Genomic DNA, 17,906 nt, shown 5'->3' with positions numbered 1-17,906 from the left:
AATGAATAGTCAACTTGTGGTATCTTAATCTTAATTAAGTAATGTTATCATTATTATATTATTATTTAGGTAGGTAGGTCAGCCTAGGTGTTATGTAGGGTTGTGTCTATTCAACCTAAGCATAATTAGGTATATATAGGAGGTTATGAGTTTTATTTCAACATCATATTGTGAAATGTGTTCTCATTGGAGATATTTGGAGGTTGCCCCATCAAAGTGGCCTATTACTCTCAATTATTATCAAGTATTTATATAATATTTCATATTATTTCTTCTTTTCTACAAGTTATTTCATTATGTACTACTCTAGGGACACCCTATACCAAGCTGAACTATGTCATCACCCAATTATAATAGTATGGCATCACTATATGATTCTGATGACCCTCTAGAAACTTCCATCAATGTGAGTATTTCATATAGAATCAAGTATCAGGAAACTCTATCATCGAGTAGTAGGGTCTCCATATCACATTTGCACTCGGAATGCAGTTTAGAGATAATCTCCAATAGAGGATATCTCCAAATTGCTAAGCACTCCTCAGAGGATAAGCAAAGACACTCAATGTTCTCGCATCTACCATAACTAGGATACCATGTGGACTTGTACATGTAAAATTCACAAATAGCCAAATCTGCAAGAGTGTGCATATCGAAACTCTCTCTCTCTCTCTCTCTAATACCTCACCAGATGACATAGCTCATGGTATAGATAGGCTAACATGTTGCGACCCCATCAAAACATGGTCATCTTGCTCTCCATCCTTTGTATAACAGGGTAAGAGGTGTGGAAAATATGGTACCCTTTGAGTTGGGTAACACAATCAAGGGTACTATACCTAGCATCACTCTCCATATCAAAGGTGTAGAGCCTAACGCCTAATAGTATGGATGATAGAAGTGTATGCATGAAATGTAGGCCACTTATACTCACATACACTTCAACACGATGATTATTTAAAAGATCATCCTAGAATGAATATGAAATTATTCATCTGAGTAATCCAATAGTTTGACCTGTTGCCTTCTAACTAGAAAGATTTTTCCTTTTCTCTCAGAATGAGAAGCGGGCAACTAGACCTCTAGAATGAAAGATTTTAAGCTATATGAGATATGCAAGATTAATCTAAATTTATGCAAGATTATTCTAAGAATAAGAAAGAACAATCAATCTAAATGGATGCATTATTAAACTATATGAGATTGATATGCAAGAATATTAAGCTAAGAATGCAAGAGAAAATCAGTAGATATTCCATCATAAATTCGATGCCAATTCAAATCAACCCCTGTAATGAAGAATTAGAGGCTTCCTAAATCAAACCCTAGAATCAGTTGATGGTCAAGACTAATTGGAATGGATGATCAAGATTGAAGATGAGACTTGGTCATAATGGAAAATTCCTTAGGAAAAGGAAGTTATTTGATTACTTTTGAGTTAAAAAAGGAGTTAACTGATTTAATTCCTTTTATGATTTTAGTTCACCCAGAGTTTCCATTTTTGAATTGAAGAGAAGATTTGAAGAGAATTTTTTTAATAAAATAGAATATGACCTCATAAATGGATAAACTTTAATTAATTGAATAATTAAATTCAATAATTAAAAAGAGGAGATATCTTATTAAATTAAATACATTTATTTCCTTTTCACATTAGCTAAAGAGGTAATATTTGATTTAATTAAAGTATGAATACTTATAATTAAATTAAATTAAATTAAATCAATAGGTTTATTATAGCTAATTTGAGTCAATACTTAGGAATTAAATAAATAATGTGATTAATGCAGATTAAGGTTTTTTGCATTTGACATCTAGGTCAAGTAGTGATAATCAAAATCAGAATTTCCTAGTAAAATAGGACTTAAGAATGATTAAATAGACCAGAATTGGTTAATACAACAATATGCCAATTTTGTAGTATTATATTTTGTGCCTCTTTGAATGAATGCGCAAGCAGCACGTTTGATTCAAAGAAATCATAAGTATGAAAATATAGACCAAGAAGTAAGATTGGTTCTGAGATTGATGACATAGAGACCAATTGATAAACTTTTTAAGGTTCTCTCCATAATGAAGCTTAGGCTTAGGGAATCCAGATAGAACACCTAGTTACTGATATGTGGTGAGATTGGTTTCAAAATTGATGACACAAAAACTAATGGATAAGCTTTTTAAGGTTATCTTTAGAATGAAGCTTAACCTTACGGGATCTAGATAGAACACCTAGATACCAAAGTTGATAAGCTTTTTAAGGTTATCTTCAAAATGAAGCTTAACATTAGGGAATCTAGATAGAACACCTAGATACCCAAGTTGATAAGCCTTTTGAGGTTATCTTTAGAATGAAGCTTAACCTTAGGGAATCTAGATAGAATACCTAGATACTGAAGTTAATAATATTTTTAAGGTTATATTCAGAATGAATCTTAACCTTAGGGAATCCAGATAAAACACCTAGATACTAAAGTTGATAAGCTTTTTAAGGTTATCTTTAGAATGAAACTTAACCTTAAGGAATCCAAATAGAACACCTAGAAACTGAAGTTGATAGAAAAAAGATTATCAAACTTCATCGATCTATTCCTAGAATGAGACTCAATTCTTAGGAGTTTGGGTTAGACTATCCTAATACCTGTCTATTAGAAGATGATAGGATTAATCACAAATCATAGAATTATCCCTAGAACAAGGCTTAATACTCAGGTGTCAAGGTTAGACTATCCCAATACCTATCCATTGAATAGTGATTGAAAGAAAAAGCTTAGAATTATCCCTAGAATGAGGCTTAATTCTCAGCAAAATTTAAGACTATCTTAAAAATGAAGCTTAATCCTTAGCAAGAATTTGGAATTATCTGCAAAATGGAGCTTAATCTCCAACAAGAATTTGGAATTATCTCTAGAATGGAGCTTAATCCCTAGAGTCCAAATAGAACACCTAAATACTGGTCCATAAAAGATAAAAATACCTATCATGAGTCATGGAATCATCCCCAAAATGAGGTTTGATCCTCAGGAGTCGAGGTTAGACTATCCCAATACCTATCCATCGAACTCTGATAAGGACTGCTATAAGATGTGATCAACTGATCAAAAGATAAGATAGATGATGTATGATGTCAAATAGAAGGGAACACAATGCCCCAAGTGATGTGATGCTCCAAGTAATGAGGACATAAGATTTAGATTAAGTTGAAGGCACTCTTGAAAGATTCAATGATGTAATCAATCCTTCCCCCTCAGAAGCAAAATCGAATGATGACACACTAGAATAGTGATGCAAAGTAGTAGTTTGAGAGATACTAAAGAAATTAGAGACTTAAAAGAATATAGAAGAGATTTGAAGGATTTGAAGAAAATTTGAAGTCAATTCGAAGTGATTTCAAGTTCCAAAAGACCAAATTTTACCAAAATTGACTAGAGTTGACCAGAGTTGACATTTTCTAGAAATTTTGAAAATTTTGAAGAAAATGTGATTTGAAAAGATTCTAAATGTGCAAGTATCAGGAAAATGGACTGCACAAGCATTTGATTGCATCGGTCCCCAAAATTTTAAAATGTGATTTTGAGTTGTTTAAGTGTGTCAGATTTTGAATTCAATCCCGAAAATGGGTTTAGAGAAGCCAAATTAGCCAAGAGGATGATTAATCAATCACTTGTGCAGTTGTAAAGAAACATGATACTTTGAAGAAGCTAACAATCCCTCCTCACAAAAGAAGCAAGTAGATCAATGATCAAACCATGTGCTTATGCAATGCAACCCTATGGTAGATGCAACCCTAAGTCTAGTTACCAAGCTTCAAAAATTATCATCACTGAGTATTTAGCAAAATACCACATGTCATAAATTCCCACTAAAATTGTAGTCATTCAAATATAAATAGGACATTTGTTCTAGTTTTTTCGGGATTAAATGTAAGCATCTAAGGCACATGAAGCCGAAGTGACCAGAACATTTGTCCCTTTTAATGTAGCAAGTTAACATAAGCATCAGAGCATAAATGCTAGGATTACTAGAATGTTTCTTGTGTGAAGACACACTAGACACATGAGAGATCCTTCTTATGCTAAGTAATCATCAAATATTTTTTCCACAACAACCCTTACATTCATAACCTAGGAACATAAGTGTGCTAAGTATACTTGTAGTTACCCATACGTTCACTTAGTAGGATGAGTATCAGTATTTACTATAGCATAAAGAGTTCACTCTAACAAGCAAGGAGAAGAACCAACCTCACTAACTTATTCATATAAAAGGAGCCGAGGTAGACATGGTCATCTAATATGAGATGGAGGCTCTTATAGTGTGCACCCTCTTTATGTGGATATTTTAGATCATTGGAACTAAACCACAAATAAAAAGGAAAGAAAAGATCATGCATATCGCAAACAAAACAAAAAAAGAAAAACTTAGCATATCCCAAACAAATTCATTATTTTGAGTTCATTTTGTGTTATAGGATTGATGTCAAGTGTCAATGTTCACATGTATGAAAGAAATCTCTTTAGTCGAGTGACAATAGTAGATGGATGCAGTTAGAACAACTAGTGACTAAAGTCAAAGAGGAATATTTAGAAAGAAGAATCTTGGTTAGAAATTGAGCAATAGTAGTCAGACATAGTTAGGACAATTGGTGACTAACATAAGAGATTGTCCATGAGAGGAATCTCAAAAGTGACACTAGCGATAGTAGGCATATGCAGTTAGGACAATTGGTGATTGACACAAGAGACTTTCTGCAAGAGGAATCTCAAAAGTGACATGAGAGATAGTAGGCAGATGCAAATAGAACAACCGGTGACTTTCATGAAAGAGATTCCTATGACACTATAGGGCGTTGCCCTCAAGTTATGAAAAGATTCAATCCATGGATACATGAGTGAAAGAAACAAACTAAAGTAGGAAAGAAACTATATATGAGCCAAAAGATACACCACAAGATATAGCATTTGGAGTAAGAGGTGCCTATTTGCTAGGTTTTCACCTTCTTGGCAGAAATTCTTTTCTTGCTACCATGATGCCTATTTGCCAAGTTTTCATCAATAACACTTTTTTGTTTTTCATATTTTTTGTATTTTTCTCCTTTTTTCTTTTTTTTTTGTATTTTTTGAACTTTTCCAAAAAAAAATTGGTATTATCAAGGCAACTACTACTAGGTTTTCACCAAGATAATGACTTTTTTAGGACTTTATGTGATTTTAAAGATTTTTTTAGGACATTTAAGTATATAAAAAGGGTTTTCTTTAAAAACTAGATCAGTTGTAGAACCACTTTAGGTGAAGAGTGTTGATGGACTCCTTGAGCACCTCTCCCTCGACTATGGAAAGTTGGTAAACACTAGATCCAAACACTACAATAACTATGTAGGGACCAAGCCAATTGGGTTCAAACTTCCCTTTTTGTACCCTTTGTTTTTTATTCTTAGGATTTTCTCTTAGAACAAGATCACTTAGTTGGAAGTCACATGAATTAACTTTTTTATTGTAACTTCTAGACATACACTGCTGATAAGCTCAAAGATGATCACACACCACTTGCTAAAGTTCATCTAACAATACTAGCTCTTCAAGCCAATATATTTTGTAGTCATCATTAGTAATGATGCCCTCCATGGAGATCCTCAAAGTAGGAATCACAACCTCAATGGGGAGCACAACATCTGCTTTGTATACTAAAGGAAAGTGCATTGTACGCATTAGAATTATTATACTTGTTATGTAAGCCCATAAAGATGGGTTGATCTAAAGGTGCTAGTCCCTTCTAGATTTGTTAACTATGTGATGCAATATCTTAAGGATTGCCTTGTTGGATGCCTCTGCTTGACCATTACCATAAGGATAATAGATAGAAGACCAATGCCATGTAATTCTAAACTTTTTGCATAACTCCTTAAGATCCTTGTTTTTAAACTATCCTCCATTATTAGTAATAATGGAGGAAGGTACACTATCCCTTCATATGATGTAATTTGTGATGAACAGAGCTATATTTTTTCCATGTGCTATGGAGAGAGAAACCACCTCTACCCACTTTGTGAAGTAGTCTATGGTTGTACTAATGAATTTGTGTCCATTGGAAAAATATGGGTGAATTTAACCCACAAGATCAAAGGCCCATTCTTGGAATGGCCACAACATGATAGATAGAATTAGCTCCCTTTTTGGAGCATGAATCAAATTCCCATGGAGCTGGCATTGTTTATAAGACTTGGCATATTTGATTGTCACTTGCTCCATATTCAACCAATAGTAACCATCTTTAATAAGTTTACAAGCTAGTGTCAAGCCATTAGAGTGGGATCTACAAATGCCCTCGTTGATTTTAATTAACATGCATTTGGAATCATCAAGTTCTAGAAACCTAGAGAGTGTTTCGTCAAGATCTCTCATAAACAAGTTGTCAACAATAATAACATATCATGAAGCATTGCAGATAAGGTGACATTTTTCATTCTAGGTTAGACAGTTCAGAATTGTTTGGTCACATAAATAGGAGTATACATTGTGGTAGTGAGATGAATCATGTCCTACAATAGAATATATCATTTGAGATTTAGGGGAGTTATAGGTAGGGTAGAGTAATATTTCCACCATGAACTTGTGTCAAAGATCATTCTCTGGCATTTGTAACATGGAAGCAAGAGTAGCCATGGCATGAACCAATTTTTTGAAAAGTGATATGAGTAAAGTATTTCTTCATGTCATCCACCATGCATTTATATGAGATCAACTTCTCATCCTTTGTCTGATATATATCATTGACCTAGTTGATTATGAGCTATGAATCACCAAAGATGTTCAATTGATTTACTCTCCATTCAACTGCCATCTCCATGCCATTAATGAGAGCTTCATATTCTATGATGTTATTCATACAAGAAAACAAAATCTTGTATTCCTTAGGCAGTGAATACTTTTGAGGTGTTATGAATAGTAGCCTAGTACTAGATCCTTGTTGTGTGAAAGAACCATCAAATAACATCACCCAAGTTTGGCGTGTAAGCATTAGAATTGATTCACTGGGAAAGTCAATGCATAGTGGAAGAAGACTTTGCATTGGTGCCTCTACTAACCAATCAGTAATTTCTTGTCCTTTGATGGCCTTCCATTCAACATATTGAATATTAAACTCACTTAAGATAATGACCCACTTAGCCAACCTCCCCGTTAGAGCCAGCTTACTGAGTAAGTATTTTAGTGGATCAATTTTAGCAATTGGTCACATAGTATGAGAAAGCATGTAGTGCCTCATCTTTTGGGAAGTGAAGATGACTTCTAGGAAAGCTTTCTTGATAATATTTTAATTCATTTCATAGAAGATCAAAGTGTGAATCAGATAGTAAATAGCTCTTTCATTATTATCATTGTCTTCTTGAGCTAACAAGATACCCAAAGATGTTCTTGTTACTAAGATGTATAGAATTAGAGGCTTCCCATGAATAGGAGGCATCAAGATTGATGGATGAGAAATGTACTTCTTTATCTATGTTAGACTCTATTCGAAATCTTGGATCTAGTTATATTTCACACCTTTATGTAGAGTTTTAGTAAAAGGTTGCGACTTATCCACCAATTGTGAGATGAATATATGAATGGATTAAAGTCATCCTTGTAAACCACTCATCTAACTGATATTGTGAGGTGGAGGCTATTGGATACAATTTTTCAATTGTGTGTTGTCTTTGATATTACACAAATGTCATATTAGTTATCAGACAGAGTCTACCGACCTCAATTGGTCAGCAAAGCAAATTCTAGAGTCTACTGAGCATTCTTGAAAATTACTCTATGGAAATTATTTCTACCGAGCTAACTCGCACATTGAAGGATTTTCAGGAAGAAGTAAGTGTTAATTGAGCTCACAAGGTTAACGAAGGAAATTCAGTGTTTACCAAGTTCACTCAGTCTCCAAAGGATTTTGCAAAGTTCACAGTGTTCACCAAGATTCAGTTGGGTTCACTCAATCTCCAAAGGATTTTGTAGAGTTCATAGTGTTCACCAAGACTCAGTTGATTAACACTGGAAATCATTTATGGAGCAGTTTTTACCAAGTAGGGTTAGCCAATGAGGGATTTCATTGTTTTGGGAAATAAAGTTTAATTGTTTCATGTAATGATTGTAGCCAACTAATGTAATGATTATTGATAATTGTAGCTTGTAAATGAGCCAAGTTGACAATTTATAAGGTATAAATAAGAGGTCAAGTTGTGAATTTTAATGCATGGATGAGTGTAATGAGAAAGCATGCAAGTGTATTGATTATGTGAAGAGGAAAGTGTGAGAGAATTTTGAAGAAGGATCAAATATCCTTGAGGAGCAGAAAAGTTGTAACTCCACCAGAAAAGGATCAAGAAAAGCAGAACATAGATCTATATTAGCGATTCAGTTGCATCTCATTTAGGTCAATTCATTGTTACTTTCTCACCACTGTAGCAGTGTTTTCTAAATCTCTTAATAGAGTTTCTCTAATAGCCATTTTGTAAATTCTCTAACAAGGTGATAGTTATATTGAATTGTTCTAAAGTCCTCTAGCAAGGCTACTCCTAGCAGCGTGATTAAATTCTTTAACAAGGTCACACCTAATAGTGTGTTTTGTAACCTTTAGCAGGGTTGGCTCCTAAGAGGGCTCACTTTAGAAGAGTGAAAATTAGTAGCTAGTTACTTGATGGTTTTTCCCATATTGGGTTTCCACGTTAAATGTGGTGTCTCATGTGTTCATGTTATTTTTTTTATGCATGCATGTTAATCACTATGAATGTTTAAGATCTGTTAAAGATAACATACACTACATCTACTAAGTGATAGTAGTAACTAGTTTTATAAGACATCTAAGGGATCTATGGATTTGTTTTTTTGGTCACTAATTCACCCCCCCTCTTAGTGACTCCATCTATATTTCCAACAATTGGTATCAGAGTGTTTGGTGATTGTAGGAAGGATTTTAAGGATCCAAGCTAAAGATTAGGATGTCTTACAAGAGGGAAATTCCAAGGCTTAACAGGGATAACTATTCAACATGGTGAGGTCTCATGAGACTCCATCTAGCTTCCATTAGAGATACATTATTGAAATACCTAGATCTAGAATATGTAACTCCTTCTGGTACATTATCTATTAATAACATTGTTGAGAAGAGGACTCATAACACCATGATGATAGACATTGCATCTACCTTAAGCTATGAAGAATTTGATGATATCAAGGACTACAAAAATGCCTTTGAAATGTGGAACAAGCTGAAATATATCTATGGAGGTGATGACAATGTGAGGAGAGCCAAAGAAGAAAGTCTAAGAGGGAAATTTGATCAAATGAGGATGAGAGAGGATGAGAATATTACTAAATATGTTAAAAGAGTCAAAGCAAGTGTCAGTGCAATCAAAGCTTCTGGAGGAGATATCAAAGAGGAAACAGTTGTAAATAAAGTTCTTAGAACATTGCTTCCCATTTATGCAATTAGAGGTTTTGCAATTTAAGAAAGAAGATCTAAAGAAAATCATAAGATAAATTTAGAGGCCATAGTAGGAAGATTGACTGCATTTGAGCTAGATAACTATGACAACTATGTTCTAGCTTCCAAGAACATTGAATCAAAATTTGAAGCCAAGCTTTCAGTCAAAGAAAAAGGCAAAAAGATAAAGGATTCTCAATCAGAAAGTGAAGAAGAATTAGAATAGAGTTTTGACAGTGATCTTGAGGTGGTTGAATCTCTATTTGTAAGGAAATATTCTAGAGCCAAAGGAAAATACAAAGGTAAAGTTCCTCTAATCTATTTTTCATGTGAAGAAATTGGTCATATTGTTGCTAGGTGCCCAAACAAGCAAAACAAGGATGAGAAGAAAGGTCACAAATGCAATGGAAAGAAAGACTTCAAATCATTCAAGGATAAAGGTAAGAAAACAAGTTTCATGGCTAAGGATTCTAAGGATTCTGACAATAGTGAAGATGAAATTGTTTACATTGTGATAATGCTATCAAGATTTAATAGTGTGATTTTGAGTCAAACTCATTGACCCATGTTTCATGAGTAGTGATTCAATAGGAATCCATCTCTAATGAGAATAAATGGAACACTTAGCACTCATTGGATCTAGGTTATGCTCACAGGGGTGAAGCACCGAGACTTCCTAGGAGGTCACCCATCACAGTACTACTCCAACCTAAGTGCGCTTAACCATGAAGTTTCCTCCATCGTTAAACCCAAAGCTTGTAACCCCATTTGTAAAACCTTCACCAAGTGTTGTGCCTTATGAGCCATTCATTAGAAAGCCCCTTAAGCTCATCAATGTTTACATTGTTGCAAAAGATGAATCTCATAATGATGATGAAGATAAGATGGCACTTATCTCTTCTGTAAGAAAAAATGATACATGGATCATAGACAGTGGTTGTTCACATCATATGTATGATATAAATTTTGAATATCATTCCCACATACCTCTTGATTTCTTAGTTTGATGAGCTGTGATCACCTAACCCATTGGGTGAAGTGATCCCTTCTCCACTTGATGTGTTGCAATCCTCCTTTTTCTTCCATGTCTTTTTCATTTCATTTCTATCATTTTCAACATCTACCTTGCCTTTTCCTTTGTTGAACTCACAACTTGGTGCCTTTGATCTTGTTCAAAAATATCGGCTAATGTGACCAATCTTTAAAGAACTAAAATATGTGGTTTGACTCAACCACCTTTTGTAGTCACTTCTGAAGTGTATTCTAAAAAATTATCATGAACATGTCCATATTCTTGACAATAATGATAGTTGTACCTTGTATTATAATTCCAATTATAAGAGTTTCCATTGTTCCTTACCTTTATTTGCCTATTTAATGACCACATGGTTTTGGATCTACACTCAAAAGCTCTATGTGCATACTTCTGACAATTATAACAATATCCTTCAAATATTTGAGTGTGCATAGTCTTAGTTTTGCATTCATGTGCCTAATGACCTTATTTTTTGCACTTATGGTAGTGAACCATGTTCTTATGCTTGACATTCTGATTTGGGTTTTGCTCCTACACACATTAGTAGTATGTCCTTTCTTATGACAATTATGACAAGTAGATTTGGAATTCTTACCTTTGTTACTCCTTTCTTTAGTACTTCTTGATGACTCTCCTTATTCAATACTTGTGTATCCCAGCCTCGATGTATCATTGTTAGGTCTAGGGGACTCATTAATTTCTCAAAGTATTTGATGGCTTCACTTGTTTTATTGAAATTCTTAGCAAATTCATTTTCCCTTTTTAGATCACTATTCAATTTCTCATTTTGCATCTTCAATGTTGTTATCTCAATGTCTTTGACATTCAATTCATAGTTTGCATTCATCATTTGACTTGGAGTATCCAATTGCATGTTGGAAATCTTGGTTAGCTCTAATGATTTCTCTTCTATTCTGTTGGTCAAAACTCTTTTGTCTTCCATAGCTTTCTTCTTCTATTTAGTCACCTCACATAGTAGTATGGCTTGTGATTCATGCTCTACCTTGAGATTTCTAATTTCCTCAACTTGGGCTCTATTCTTTTCCATTAGATCTACAACTACTACATCAAATTCATTGGAGTCTCCATTAGCAAATAGCTTACTATTGTCCATTTCTCTATATTGTGTCTCATTCTCCTTAATATGAATTTCCTTCCTTATTTTAAAAGATTTCTTTAAGTCTTCTCTTGCTTCATTTACTTGTTATAGAATGAGTTCTATTTCAATTCCCTGATTCCCAATGATTTTTCCCAACTTGTAGACTTCCATTTTCAAGATCTTTCCTCAAAGCTACAAAGCTTCTCTTTCAAAAAATAAGGCTCTGATGCCAATTGTTGGAATTAAAAATAGGAAAGGCAAAATTTTGAGAGAGGGGGGCGTGTGAATCAGTAATTTAAACTTTGACCAACAAACCTTTCACCACACATCCATCTCATACATTCAATAAGTAAACTGAAATACCATGTAACACATGTATATCTAAATCATGTATATAAGTAAGCATTCACACATATATGACACTTGATATGATTACCCAAAAACCCTCCAATGAGAAGGTAAAACTGGGGTGGGGATGACACCCACAAATCTTCACTACTACATCAATAAAGTGTATCTAATGAAGGTTACAATGTTTGGTCATGAAACATGATCTACCCTATGAAGGGTCTATCTTGTTAAAGGCTTACAAAGACTATTAGGTCTTACCCTATTAATGGATTTCAACACCCTATTAGAAGTGTGCCTTGTTAAAGGACTTTAACTCACAATTAAGTAAACATCTTGTTAGAGGATTTCAATACAACCTATTAGGACTAATCTGTTAAGAGATTTAACTTATTCACCTATTAGAATGACTCAACAATGACCCTACAGTTAGTACTCTATTACTTGATGATAGATCACCTCTAAGCTGATATATTCTCAATCCTTCTTTATCAAATGTCTCTCAGTTGTATATTGTCTCCTTCTTCTACTCTCCTTTAACTTATTCTATAATGTAGTCTCACTTCATAATTCCTTAGCCACTATGAATACTTTGTTTGAGCATGAAAACTTCTCTCTTCACTCCTTCCACATGCCTTAGATAGTTTAGGGCTTGTCCTCCTTTAGAAGACTTAGGTGACTTAGGGTTAGGTATGAATCAATGACTGTGATTCATCCATTTTTCCACTTAAACTTCCCTTTTCCTAATTGGTTGCATGCAATTCATAGGGATTCCAACTTAACATTTGTCCTTATCTCCAAAATATCATAATTCAATCTTTAAGTCAGCTCAAAAATGGTTTACATAGTAGTTTGTGCCATTACAAATAACTATAACAAAAACTATCTTTCTCGAAATTTGAAGTCTGTGATGCTTTGCATATACTGATTTCTATACTATGAATCAGCATTTGAAAGACTTGGCATTTGAATGACTCGACATGCACTACTTACTTGGCTCCTATATCACTCAGCATACACTATCTGCTCGGCACTTGAGTGACTCGGCACTCACTGTCAACTCAACATGCTCTATCACATGCATTTTGTGCTTGACATATACTACTTTTTTGGTATGAACTAAGTAAATGACTTAAGTGTATAGACACTCAATTTTCAAAACCAATGTGAGATCAACACAAACTATCGAACACTTAGACAATTTTCTAACTCTAAATGCATAAATCAAATGTTGAATGTATGTTGTCACAAATGAAAACCATTAAGACATCTATTAGACCATATTTCTAACTTGCTTTCACCTTGGTGGATTCGTGTACTTTCTTATCTTATTCAATTCTATGCATTTCTTTCTCAAACATATTCATGCTATGGTTTCAATCTAGTGGATTAGATCTTGGTAGTATACAATCAATGCACACACATATTCTATTATATCTGACTATTAGTAGAGGTGGAAATCACAAAAATGGGGGTTGGAGTAAGGCAAAACCCTATATAGCAACCCCAAAACCCTTTTTTTTTTTAATATATATGTAGGTGTTTTTTCGAGAATCGAAGTACAGATTTGGATACCCTTTTTAGAAAAATTCAAAGATCTATGAACAAAATTTCCTTAGAGCAGTGCAGTTCAAGGTTGACTTTCTAAGGAACAATTACGTAAGATTGTGCCCCACTATCTAGATCAAGGTCAACCTATCCTCAGAAGGATAATTTTTTCTCTGGGATATCTCTGTCTCGATATTTGCAGTCTAGAATAGGTTGTAGAATTTTTAGAAACTATGCATAGGCATAAGAAAATAGGTATTTCCAAATTGGTTCTATTTTGAGGTATGTATCTTATCTTGTCTAATTTCAAGCATTTCCATTACTTATCCCATATCAGCTCTATAATAATATATTAATAGTGGTGAATGATACAGGCATTGTTAAGGATCCATTTTTACCCTATTCATTATCTAGTGGTTGGCTAAACCAACCCACAAGCCAAAAATGAAGGCGCTCCTGCATCATTTGTGTATTTTCTTTCTAAATCCTTCAAAATTGATTCCCTTTCAGGTTATTATCATTTCTTACATTTTTATTTCAGCCAACCCATTACTTCTTACTCAAGTATTATTGTATCTAGATAGTTTCTAGATATATGACCAAAATTATTATATTTGTAACATATACATTGAACTTTCATACCTCTCATTATCTTGTTTTAACTTAATATGAATTATTTTTCTATATGAATGATGTTGTTTCATTTTAACATGTAATATTTTCTCTATTCATTAGTTTGTTCACCTTCACTTTGCATTCATTTGATATGTTCACATAGCTCCAAAAAGTAAAATAGTAACAAAAAATAGAGTGTAGTAGTATTGCTTTTGCATTGATTTTCCTTGTGACCAATCTTATTGCAAGTAAAGCATATCCTTGCAAATATTTGCCCATTAAATTAGTTTTTATCTCCTTAGGTTGTCCATTCTAATTCTTATTCACCTTAAGAGATTTGGACTATTTTCCTTATTCATAACCTAGTGTTTGTGTATCTCTAACTAGTACTTATCATTCCAAATACTCATCAAAATTCATTAAACTAAATGTGATTCTTTCTTTAAGTTCATTAGCTAAAACAAGATAATTTATAAATGTATCATTCACCCTCCCAACATTTTTTTGATTATTCTTGGTCTCATCTAAATCAAGTAGCATTTGACCAATTTGAAAGTTTAGCTTATGATAAATATCTTATTCATTATTTTTCCTATCCATGATTAATTTTGAAAATCTTAAAACTATGATATCCATATCATGCTTTAGACCATCTCTTTCATAAGTTCCTCGTACTAATCAAATTTCTCCTTTCCTTCTTTAGTACCTCCTCTTACCTTCTTTTGATTAATAATTTATTTCCTCTTAGACCTAGATTTATTGAAGTGGTCTTAGATGATCTTTCAATTCAATGTTCTCATCATTGGACTTGTCAACATCCTTCAGTGAAATCAAAATTTGTTTATGAATACTATTTGATAGATCACCCATTAGGACCTTCATGAAGTGGTTAGAGTTTCATTGAGGCACAAATATTTGATACCAACTATTAGGATTGAGGGACAATAGGGGTGTCGGTATTCTAAACTTTATAAATAACTTAAACTTATTTCATAACCATCAAATAATAGAAATAAAAATTAAATTGTACTACCACAAAGTAAACATCCATAAACTCATGACACCATGATTGTTTTTTCTCGAAAGTCATTTAAGGGAAAAATTATAGTGGGGATGGAACCCATAAATAGTATTCTATAAAAGTAATAACCTTATTAAAAGTTTAGTTACAATAGGGGTAAATGCATAATAATTCAATCTTATAGCATAGAGTGCACTTCCCAAATACAAAAGAAGTGGCAGACAACCCAACTAATAGCAATATAAGGACTTCAACCCCAAAATGGACTACAATTCAAAAACTAAACTAAAGAGCCACATCACCTATGATAGACTACTTCTTTAAAAATGCAATATGATCAACCCAACCTCAATATTTTACCTATTGGCATATTCATCAAGTCTATAACATATAATTTATTTCTCAATATCCATCTCTTGTTAAATCACTCAAAAAATTAATGGCATATACCCAATATCAAGAATAAAATATTAGCGAGGTGGCTCTAATAATGAAATTGGTAACTTGTTGAACATTAGATAATTTACTACTAAAATAGTCATGCCAATATATACCACAGGTATATGTGTTATTGAAATGTCGTTAACAATACTAATATTTCCTTTAGGGTCAACAATCTCCCCCTTTGGAATTAGTGGAAAAAATACTTTTCATGGTTAAAATTTAACATAAAAAAAACATCAAAATGTTTACTCCCCCTTTGAGTGTACTCCATACCTATAGCTCAGTCATCATGTATGACATTGAAGCTTACATTTTCAAAATATTTTGTTAAAAAAATCTTTTTGTTCAACTTTGTCTCCTTATTACTCCATTTCCCCTTGTACTACATAGTCATAATATACATTTACTTTTCAAAAACTTCATACAATTCCCCCTAATTTATACTCATTCTTGACATATAAACATTCCACCCTTATTTTTGTCTCTTATGTCAAGTAGTGACATTCAATTGTGGCCTGAGGTATATACCAAATTATTTCAAAAATGGGTGGTGCAATCTCATCATAATAATCGTAGTCTTGTCCCAATTATTCTTGAGTGTCTCAAGAACTAGCCTTTCAATCTCTAGTCTCACTACAAGATTCACCATGTTATCTACAATAGATAGTTGCTAAATTTTCATTAGATCCTTTGCATCCTTTAAATACCTTTGTGTTTATTCCAAATGAGGTAATAAGAGGGCTTGTATGGAGGTAATCATATTCCTTGCAAAAATCTGATCTTGGAAAAATACTCTAAAATAGAACTCGGATCCATGTTCAGATCTTGCTCACACTTATGTAGATTTGCATCAATTTAATCCATTTTCTCCCCTATTTATTTTGTAAATTTGGGGGCATTGCATATTTTGGAGAATAATTTATTAGCAATAATAACCAATTTCTCCAAATCAATAATTAAAGTGGAGAGCTCAACCTTTTTGATTAGAATTTCACCTTCTCCAATACTCTATTCTCAATTTTTTTTATGAGCACTACATAAATTTTTCTTGAGTGTTTATATTAGGGTCATTTAACTTCTCCAATATCTTGATTCATTGTTCAATTATGGGGTCCTTCTTATCCAAATCATCAACAAAAAAAATGTCAAGGTACATATATCTTTGATATAATATAATACTTGTATTTGTTGATGCTCTCTTCTCATCTCTTCATACTTGGCCTTACTATCTAGAAAGTCATTGGGTATCCTCATTTTCTCAACACAAAACTTAGATGTGTCCCAATTTATAATTACAATCTCTTCATCAAGAGTGAAAATTCTACTCTTCATGGCCTGTGGTGATTCCTTCACCTTCTTCTTCAATCTCTTCCCTTTAGAGTCTGGTGTGTTGGACCTCAACACATTTTGATGTTCTTGTATAGATACTTCTCGACTTCACCTTGTTAGGATCCTCATCTCTCTTGGTCTCTTTAGGTCTATTCTCTTGTTGTGTTTGTTTAGCTCTTCTCCTTTTCATCACAAGTTTTGAGTTCAATAGTTGAACTCTATTGTCATGCCTCTTTTTCTCCATCTCGTAGAGGTTGTGAGGCACTCAATGTATCACTAGTAACACATCGATCTTATTTATCTTCCTGAATCTTTTATTCTTTGTCACCGTTAGTATTAACATTTTCATTGTCTCCCTTGGCATCATCTTTCTGTTTAGACACTTGTGTGTTTTCACCTTTATTAGTTCGCAGACTTTTTTTCTCAGCTTCACTAATATTTACTTCATCTTGACTATCAACTAGACTAAATAAAATAATAGGAATAGTTGGAACAATAGGTGTTGAATCTACCTATTGAGTGAACATGTGTGTCAATCTTAGGAAAATATTTTACTTGCTCCAACACAAGATTTGGATTCAACAAAATTTCATGTGCTGACTTTGATAATGGATCATGCTCCTTCCTCTCTAGCTTGATTAGTGTATTGCTCTTATTATAAGGTTTAGTCTTTATATTATCCTCATTTGTGACATTTTTTATTGGACTTACCTTTGGTTCATCTTCAATTGTGATTGTTCCAATTTTTTTCCACTGCATTGAATGGTATCATCATTGAAATATTTTGTCTTGTCCAATTCAACCTTTTTAGGCTTGGCTTTCTCACCCTCATACTTGTTTTCATCATCAAACATAAGCCAATAAACTTTAATCCAAATGATATTTCTCTCTTCAACCATATTTTCTATTTTTCCTTTCAAAATTAGGAATGCTCTATTCTTAGGAACAAAATTTCTATTAAACTCACTCATAGCTTTTGAAATTTTATTTCTTCTTAGCTCTAGCATTAC

This window comes from Cupressus sempervirens, chromosome 5, assembly GCF_028749045.1.
Source record: "Cupressus sempervirens isolate cs-2001-9-10 chromosome 5, ASM2874904v1, whole genome shotgun sequence".
Taxonomy (NCBI): domain Eukaryota; kingdom Viridiplantae; phylum Streptophyta; class Pinopsida; order Cupressales; family Cupressaceae; genus Cupressus; species Cupressus sempervirens.
The sequence above is the reverse complement of the archived record's forward strand: the minus strand, read 5'-3'. Positions refer to the sequence as shown.